The 11,098-nt window shown below is 26.9% G+C and overlaps 1 pseudogene; it reads right to left on the bottom strand.

Moving 5' to 3' along the window:
* Positions 1-3,349: 3,349 nt before the first annotated feature.
* LOC125035216 lies at positions 3,350-7,758 on the bottom strand (annotated as a pseudogene).
* Between the last annotated feature and the right edge of the window lie 3,340 nt (positions 7,759-11,098).

The raw sequence follows: 11,098 nt of genomic DNA, 5'->3' as shown, positions 1-11,098 counted from the left end.
AAAGGGGTGAAAAACGAACAATATCCCAGACCGCCGAAGAGGACCTATAACAAAGAAAATATCGTTGGGTGACGATATCATTATATCTACGCTACCACTACGGTGATAGAATGAAGATATTGCCGCAATTAAATGTTAATAATATGTTATACCTGGGACTTGTATTATTTGATAATTAAAAATAATATTATATAGTATTATCCATGTTTAATAACAATATAATAATACTATGGATGGGTTTTCCCTTTAAAATATAAAAAAAGTGATAGAAATTTAAACCTTTAAATCTTTTACTCATTAAAAGGTATTTCAAGGTACATCAACAAGAGAAGAAATACCAACTCTAAATATAAAAGAACAAAGGAGACAGGAATAGAGGGTATTTACAATTCATGAAGGTTATTTAATTTCCCAAACATTGCTAAAAATTTATGTGTCTATAAGGTCACAAATAGATACGGCATTGACTAAATCTATAAGGGGCACAATACGACTCAATACCAAAAATATTATATTTTGTTTAAAATAAAAAAATTGTGTTTTATACTCTTGTTTTTTATTTACATATACAATATATATATTATATATATATATTAACTTGATTGACATACAAGTTGATGATAATGACTTTTCACATTTATATCTTTTTATATATATATATTATTAGTTACTTATATATTACTATATATTATCATTATAGAATAATGGTAAAAGATGGATTATATTAGTTCACTCCCTCCCTCCCTCTCTCAATTTTTCCAACTATCTATAATTATACCAACTGCTTCCATCTTTAACATTGAATTCATTCGTTATCCAGTTAAATCTTAGATCTTTGTCTACCTCTTGCTCTTTTCCTGCCATTTCAGTTTCCATGATATTTTTTTTTATCCTCCCTCTTTCCAAGTTCATATCCAATAAAATTCCCATTGCGTTAACTGATCTTATCTTTTAAACCTGGTCTTATCTAGTAGCTGTCTTTTTATTTCCATCGAGTCCAAAATGTCTTCATCCGGCATCTTTGTTTTATTTATCATTTTTTTTTTTAAAACCATATTTCTATTGCTTCAAGCCTTTTTTCCATATGTTTGTTATCGTCCACGACTCGCATCCATACAACAATACTGGCCATATATAATGGTTCAATAAAAATATTTTTATTTTCAGGTTTAGATTATTTGATAAAATATCTCTCTCATGTCCATAAATGCTTTTTTGGCTAAATTACCCTGTATTTGATATCCGTATCTGATCTACCATCCGATGTTATCCAACTCCCTAAATATTTAAAATGATCCACTTGTTTAATTAGTACTCCGTTTACTGTGACAAACTTTCCCGGTAATATGTATTTCTTGTAGTCGCAATACATGGCATTTTGGTATTTTATCTTTGATCCCACTCGCTCACTTTCCTTCGTTACAATATCAATATTCTCTGAAGTTTTTCTCACTGTCTGCAATCAAAACAATGTTATCTGCATATCTAAAGTTGTTATAGTTCGTCCCCTCTAAATCGACCCCTCGCATGCCTTATTTTATCGAGAGCTTCTTCGCTATACATGTTGAATAAATCTGGTGATAACTCACAGTCTTTCTTTATCTCTACCCAGTCATCCAATTCTCTTTGGAAATTGATGGCAACTTTTTTATCATGGTATAGGCTACTTATTAATTTTACGATCTCTTCTATCGATCTCTAGTTTCTCTTGCAATTCTTTCAGTTTATCATACTTTATTACTAGTGTGAACGGCTTCACATAGTTCATATAAACATATTACAAGTCTTTTTGTTTTTCAATGGATTTTTCTATTAACATTTCAAACAGAAAATTGCATTTCTTGTTTCTTTTTCAAATCTATATCCAAACTGTTCATCTGTGTCCTTTTTCTAATGATTGTTCTATTCCGAGTAAATATTACTCTTAAAACGATTTTCGTTACATAACTCATTAGAATAATGACTCTGTCAACTTTATCATTTATAGTTTCAGATCTTTTGGGTAGGACCGTGAGGATAGACTCGAGTAGTTCCTCAAAAAGGACTTTCGAATCATATACATAATTAACAATATCAACAAGCTCACAATCTTTTAAAGATTGAATTGTTTCAAGAGAAACATAATCATATAGTATTTCATTTTCCATCTTATCTTTTTTATTGCATGTTTAATCTCTTTACTCGTTATTGGCCCTCGATACTATATTCTATGTTGGTCTTTTTATTGTTTCGATTCTGATAAAGACTTGTATTTATTCTGTCCACTTTTCTTAACTTGGTTTAGCTCTATCAACATTTTGTTGTGATCATCTTTATCTTCTCACGCTGTTCCAGATATTTTTATCTTCTTGTTCTATAATCTTTTGAATTTATCGTTATATACAATTGATATATATATATATATCTCAGTATTTAGGAATTTATATCTTTACCTCTTGGTAATTATACAGTTATTCAATACCGATATATACTGATCGACAGATAATGAAAAGGTTCACCCCTCATTGCTATAGAATTGTCTTTGATTTGCTTGTCATATATATATATATATTTATCTATATTCTATTATAGTTATTGGAAATATAATAATATTTATATTAATCATTACAAATGATTAGTTTATATTTACAATATCAGTGAATTCATCCCCAACCTACATTAAAATATATTTTTAAATCTTTATTATGTTATGCTATTTATATTACAAGATATTTCTTAAATCTTTATTATATTTTTTCATTTACATTACAAATATATGTTTTTTAAATCTTTATTATATTCGTGTCATTTATATTAAATATATGATTTTAAATCTTTTATTATATTGTGTCATTTATATTAAATATATGTTTTTAAATATTTTAGTGTCATTTATATTAAATATATGATTTTAAATCTTTTATTATATTCGTGTCTTTATATTAAATATATGTTTTTAAATCTTTATTATATTCATGTCAATTATATTAAAAATACGTTTCTCAAATCTTTATAATATCTATTACTTTTCATAATATGAACCCTTAGGACCATAGAGTCATATATTCATATATTGGATATTCCAGTCATATACTGGATATTCCATTAATATTATATTATCTATTTTTATTTTCTTATTATTTTTCATCTGGTATTGGTTATTGTAGAGGTCTGCAATCTGAAAAAAAGAGAAATATTAAAATTGAAAGAATAATATTATGGTTATATGCATAATATTATATATAATATATATATATATATATATATATATATTTATATTTTGGCTATGTTTTCATTTTTCTTTACCTGTACTGCATTTTGATTTCTTTAGGATTTTTATCATCACGAATTCTTACAAATCTTGGAAATCTCAAAGAAATGCCTTTTCTGGATCAACCTATAAGTATAAAATTAAATATCACCATTAGAAATATATTTGTTTTTTTTCTAAAATATAACAATATCTCTATTAAATAATTTTAATATTCGTTTAAAACATACCAGTCCTACTGCAGCTTTGTATATAGGTGAAAGGGAAAGATCTGCACACTTAATCTCCCAAACTTTCACAGGCTTAAACCAGTGATCAGGACCAGTACCATTTTCATAACTAGAATATAATGAAGAATATATTCATATCAATTTTTTAAAAGAATATATACTTGTTCAATTCATACCACAGTAAAAATTATTCATTAAAAAATATAAATGATACGGTCTATATAATAACCTAAATACAACCTATAATTAGTCATTGGTTTTTCTACAATGTATTGTTGGAAAAGGTAGAACATTCTTGTAAATTTTGTTCTGTAAACCGTACCAATCTGAAATGTAAAATTGATATTTCAAATATGAATTTCATACTATTTGTATATTAATATTGAGGTATTAAGAAAAAACAACATACCTTGCACAAAGACTGGAATTTGTCTTTAGTTTCATATAGCAAGCTACAAGAAACTTTCCATATTGCCAGTGCGCTTGCCTTGGCCTAAATAGCCTCCAATGACCACAACATCAATTGTATCCCCATCTGGAATTTGTACCAGTTAATTTTATATTATATATATATATATATTATATATATATATTATATATATATATATATATATATATTCATGATTAAATGACAATCGATGTAATATACAAGAACTAACAAGTTTATATATATATGAAAAAAAAACATGAGACATACTCTATTAAGGTAGTCCTTCTTCAATTTTAACCATTTGTGTGATCGTTTTCTATATCGTAAATAGCATTCACATCAGAGATTTGATCATGAGACCCTCACATTTTTCTGAAAATTCACATTTATATATTAGCAATAGTGATTTTGATATATGTTGATTTATAATATCATGTTTTCCCATGCGAATGGAATAAAGTAGATTCACTTTAAGGGATTCCTCCATAAATTCTTCAATATCTTCTGTATTAGTGGAGTCCATATTCTTTGCAAAGATAAATCTCCCTTCTTTCTCTTTAAAATTATTTCGTAATAGAGTACGACGTATCTCGAATGACTTCTTGACCAGTGATTCGCCATTCAGATAAAGCAAATCAAGGGAAATATACATATGTGTACTTTGAGATCCTTTTCATTAACACCCTGATAAGTAAAAAACATATTTTTTTTTAGATTATATTCGAGTTTTATATTTGTAATATTTTATGGGATTTCTATATATGTATATATAATTGTAAAGTTAAATGTATATATTACCTTTCTCTTTCTGGTACTTAGGATTGGAAGGGTAAGATTTGCTGGTTTTCTTTATCCAAGCCACAACCTCCGCGTCAATGATACATGATTTAACATCTTTTCCCAATACATTTTCAAGATGGAAATAACATCGGGATATTTGGTTGTGTTATTTTCTTGATTCCTACTATATATATTGATTGTACCATCATCCTTTAAATGGATCTGTAATATATATATATATATATACTATATATAAATATAAATGATTAATAAGATATAAATTTAATTTAAAAAAGGTGGTTATATAAAACAAACTTAATTTATTAGAAGTAAACATATATATACCTGTGCTCTCTCCCCATCATACTTGAATTCACAAGTAAACTTGACATTCTCAAACGCTTCAAGACTTCAGAAATTCCAGTAGTAGGATGAGCTAACATCGATTTCAATGGAATTCCAGGGGTAAGGGAGCAGTATTTGGGGAGTTCCTCAATCCTTCGGTTAAAAGGATTGGTATGATTTATCATATGAAGGGAATTCACTGAAAATAAGATAAATAATATATATATATATATATTATATAATATATATATATAATATATAATTGGTATTTAATATATAGTAACTTGAAAAAATTATATATTAAAAATTGTACCATATAACAACAATGACACTTTTAAAAGTGCTAACATTTTTTTTTATATAATTAAACATTGATCACAATTCTTACTTGTAGATCGTGCTTAGTATTGTACGTACTTTTCAAATTGTTTTTTTTAACTGTTTTGAACCTATTGTTTTGCCCGCATTAATAATATTCGGTGGATATTTTTGACTGGAGGTGTAAGGTAGTTAGCTTGGGCTATGGCCTGAAAAAAAATATTTAATATTATAAAAAAGGTTATAATATTAATGTCTAAGACTTTATAAATAATATAATATACAATATTTGGTAATGTTGACTTTGATTAAACCATAAACCCACCTGCAGAACCGACTTCTCGGCCAAACCCAATGCGAAGTTTTCCATTGAGAGATCGGACAAGATAACGGGATTCGGAAGCTCGACAGGCAATATATATATCCTTTATCTTGTCAATCTTTTTACCGTGAGCCTGTATGAGGATTAGAATATATCTTGCTTCAATTATTATATATATATAATATATATATATATGTATGTATGTATATAAATGATGTTATATTTAGTTTAAAATATATAAATTTATATAACCTACATCATTGCCAGCTAGAGATGCATTTCTTTCAGCTGGTCAAAGAGATCTTTTACTGTCAAATTTGGCATATTTGTGATTCTTTCAGTCGAATGGCATTGTTCAGCAACATACCGAGATCACCTTTCTGTTTTCTATCTTGTTTAATCTTCTCAATACTATGTCTTGAAGCTTGGGCAATTGCTCGCATAAGAATATTTTCTCCTATACCCAGCTCGGTGCCTAAGAAAAAAGAATATACTTGTTGGATATATATATTATATTAATATTATATATATATATATTTCTATCAATGAATAGATCAAATATTTTATTATTTTTTATATATTACAAACTTCAACTTTACCTTCAAAGGCAGGTGCTATTTTATTGAGACATAGGTAGACACAACATAATAATCATCTGGAGACAAGACAATACAGATCTGAAGAAATTTGCCAATGTCTCAATAATCTTCAAACGACCGTTTGTTTTTTCAATCAATTTCATAGTGTTGACTAGAGCCATATAAGGTGTCTGAAATTGTAAATATGTATTTAAAACCCTCTTAATATACAATAAACGTGTGTTCATTTACTGGTAATATTAAATAATTAACATTATACAAAGGATTCTTACTCTTCACCCTGCTTCCAGAAGGCATCGTTAATGGGATGATAATTGTCCTTAGAAGGATCATAATCTAGCCCAAGTTCCAGCTTGGAGTATTTTTGGGCAGGTGGTTTATTATCATTATCTGGATATCTTTCGGTTCCTTTTCCTTTTCAATACAATCATTGTTTCGTTTCATGTTTTATATTTTATACAAATAATGAAATCAAATATTAACTTTTATTATAGATATTTATTTAGTTTCAATACTATATTTCTATATCATTTTAGTTTCAACTTTTGATTTATTTAGTTTCAATACTTTATAGATACTTATTTAGTTTCAATACTGTATAGACACTTATTTAGTTTCAATACTGTATAGACACTTATTTAGTTTAAATACTATATTTCTATATAGATACTTATTTAGTTTCTATACTATATTTCTATATAGATACTTATTTAGTTTCAATACTATATTTCTATATAGATACTTATTTAGTTTCATACTATATTTCTATATAGATACTTATTTAGTTTCAATACTATATTTCTATATAGATACTTGTTTAGTTTCAATACTAGTTTCAATAATAATTATAGAGTAGTTTGAATTTAAGGGTCCTTTGAATATAGTTCATTTTTATATGTATATGAATATATTAAATTATATATGGATTTGGATTATGTTTTAGATGATGAATAAGATATGAATATAAATACTCTATAATATACTCATTATATTTATTATATGCCCATGGATAGTATACAATTTTATTTTTATTATATATATATTATATATAAAAATATATTATATATATTGTTGGTATTTAATGATTATATATCGTTGGTATTTAATGAGAATTTTCTAATTTTATCTGACATTCATTACATTTGATAATACACGATGGTATGTTTATTTTTGACACATGGGACATTGAATCATAAATCTTTTACAGTCATAGATACTTGTTGGTATTTTAGGTATATCATAGTGAGAACCATGTGATGTTATTGAAGGTGTACATGTTATCGATTCCATCTGGCAAATTTTACTTTTTCTGGGTAAAGTGTTAGATGATAATATATAGGGTTTGGTATACGATAAATACTTTTGGGTACATCGTAAGTCGTGTTAGGGGCTATTTGTCTCGGGTCCTTGTATTGTTCGGTATCCTTTGTTTTATAATAATCCTTTTTTTCAGATACCTTCTGTTCATTGGCTGATAGTAACATATAATTATTATTATTTATCTTCCTATTCATATCAATATAAACATGTTCATCAATATCGTCATATATGTGTTCTTGAATTGTATTTCGATTTATATTAGTAGATATATTATCATTCTTAATGATTCCGTTCATATAGACGTGTTCGTCATTTGTCGGGAATAATCATTTTAGCATCCATATTTTTATCAAGTTTTGAATACCAGTCTAGCGATTTACTTCCATGCGTAATATTAGGAAGTAAATCGCTTACATCTATATTATCATATACGGTACCTAGACAATTCTAAATTTGTTATTGTCAATGTCAATGATATGAAGAGTCGTTTGAGATTAAATATTTTACTTTTCGTATCCTTTTCAGGAACAATAATCTATAGACATGGATTTACATAATAACAATGCACAGTTTTGTTTCATTTTTCTTGTTAGTAAACTAAGACTCATATTTTTATTTTTTGCATCAATCAAAATAGGATTATCTGTCGCCTTGGAATATTGAAGATATTTTTCTTTGGATATTAATAGTCTTGCCGCATCTTTACTAATTGTAAATTTGTATTATTTTGTGTAAGATATTCATAAACTACAATACCGGCTGCAATCGGTAAACTAAAAAATGATAAATCATGTTTAATCAAAATATCCAAGGATAATGATAACTTACATTTTTGTATTAATCTGAGGAGTGTTTTTTTCTTTTTCAATGTCTATCGCTATATAACTTATTAAAACAACATTTATTCCACAAAAAATCTAATATATATGTAATTGTATCACTAGAGATCTCCTTATTCTTCTTCTTGTATTTTTTATTTAGGTATTTATATTCTTCTTTGGTAATATAGTGCAGATGAAAACATTTCTTAATCATTTCATTTTCTATAGTTCTTATAGTAGCTTTATTCCAGCCTTTATTTAAAATAGCAAATGTTAATATGCTGATTGCATTTTCATGTAATAAATCATCTGTAAAGCAATTTTCATCACCTTTAGTATATGATGTTAATTTCATAACATTGCTTACAGAGTATGTTTTATTATTCTTTAAGAATAACAAATTATCATTACCTTGATTATGGATACAAGTAATGATGAGAGATATTTTATTTTTTATCATTTGTATATCTTGAGTCAATCTTTACCAAAGAATAAGATTTTATAATTGGTATCGAATATAGTGTTTGACATTTTAAATTAAGGAATAAGGTGTGTTCTCTTTAATATTAGTTTAAAAAAAATAAGATTTCAAAGTCGTTTCCTCTTAATATTATTGCTCTAAAGAACTTTAGAGGATAATTAGCAATATCTGCGATAATACCCGGTAGCCGGTTTCTATCATACGAGTCTATATATAATGTAGTGGAAAGTATATCGCGGGCCTTTAATCCTCGTCCTTGACTTTCGATGATGATTGATTTCAATGCATTATTGTATTGTGTTTTATTTTGATATGAATATTCTTTTCCACCATTATGGATATCATTGACGTTCATATCTCTGACAGTAATATTGTCATTTTTATACACTCTTCCCCTTACAATAGTATTGTTTTCACGGTTGGGTCTAATTTCAATTTTAACAGCAGGGAAGTTTAAAGGTAATCAGCTTTAGATTTACTCAATTTTTATTTATACCTTTTCTAATAATAATCTAATGCAGTTATAGTGTTAAACAAAGAGCCTCTTCGGATGCATGTGTTAATACTACTCCATCGTTTCCGTATGAGGATTCAATATTTCTTTCAGACAAATCGTTTCTCGATATTGGATATCCAGCTTCTGTTAGTGCATTCAATATCCCCCCATTGATGAATAATATATATTTCCATATTCTCTCATTGTTTATATACGAGTGTTATGTTCAAATATATTTGTTTCTTCTTTTATATTCCAACTCTGGTAAAGTATATAAAAACAATTATATCATAATATACAAATATTTTATTTATCTTGATGAATGTTGTATATATATAAAACAAATATATTATATAATATATATTATATATATATATATATATATATATATTACTTGTTTATTCATATACAATTTCAATTATATATGGGACATTTTTTCAAGTGAATAGTACAATATTTACAAGCAACCATATGTCTACACGGAAGATATATATATATATATATATATATTTTATATTATATTTATAATCATACATATTTTATATATTATAATTATAATTTATATATATATATATATTTATATATATATTATATATATATATTATATATTAGTTATATATATAAATCAAGATGTGATAGGATTAATTATATAATATATATCTTGTCGACAAATGGGACAATACTTCAACTTTTAAGTACAATATTCACAGGCAACCATATGTTTACACGGAAGATACATTTATACATATATTATTAACCATAATTTTTACATATATGATCTTTCTGAATTTGTTCAAGTAAACTTTCTAGATTATTGCTCTGGGTAGAGTTTCTTGAGATGCAAGGATTTCCATATTCTCTATATTGGGTAGAGTTTCTTGAGATGCAAGGATTTCCATGTTCTCTATATTGGGTAGAGTTTCTTGAGATGCAAGGATTTCCATATTCTCTATATTGGGTTTGAGTTTCTTGAGATGCAAGGATTTCCATATTCTCTATATTGGGTAGAGTTTCTTGTTCTGTTTCAGGTGGAAAATACTCAATAATATCCAGGTCAGGTACAACAAGTGGAGGAAACTCATCAACATGTGGTTCGGGTATAACTTTTATCAGAGTTGAAGGAGGTACGATTATATATGGTTTGTCTATTCCAGATACAGGTATGAAGATGTAGGGGTTTCACTTGTTTCACACAAATTGCTTAAAACTGATAAACCAGGAGGATGTAAGCTTTCTCCCATATTGTTCACAGATGATGATGGGGACTCGATTATAGATCGAATCGACAGAATATGCATCTTTTGTTTCATTTAATAGACGTCTAATGATGGATGGTGGATCAGGAATATTTGGATTTATCTTTTTAATATCACAAATAAATGGTTCTAACCTTAAATATGGCCAGCGGTCTCAATCAATATGTTTTTTAAGAGTACTTTTAACATCATTTATAGAATATCCCATGAATAATTTACATTTGACAATATCTAATTTCATCATTATATCCATATGATCATCATATGATTTATATAATGTAGGATCATATTGATCTTGAATATTGTTAACAAATTTTTTTCCTTTCTTTAAAAGGAGATGGGTACAATTTGGATACCATTTAGCATGTTCATGCCACGGTATATCCTTTTTCTCCCAGTTACCAATAACACCCAAACAGGAAAAGCAACGAACGCGGTCACCCAAACCTT

The sequence above is a fragment of the Penaeus chinensis genome, chromosome 19, assembly GCF_019202785.1.
Source record: "Penaeus chinensis breed Huanghai No. 1 chromosome 19, ASM1920278v2, whole genome shotgun sequence".
In the NCBI taxonomy this organism is placed as follows: Eukaryota; Metazoa; Arthropoda; class Malacostraca; order Decapoda; family Penaeidae; genus Penaeus; species Penaeus chinensis.
Note: the sequence above shows the minus strand (reverse complement) of the source record. Positions and strands in the feature narration are given on the sequence as shown.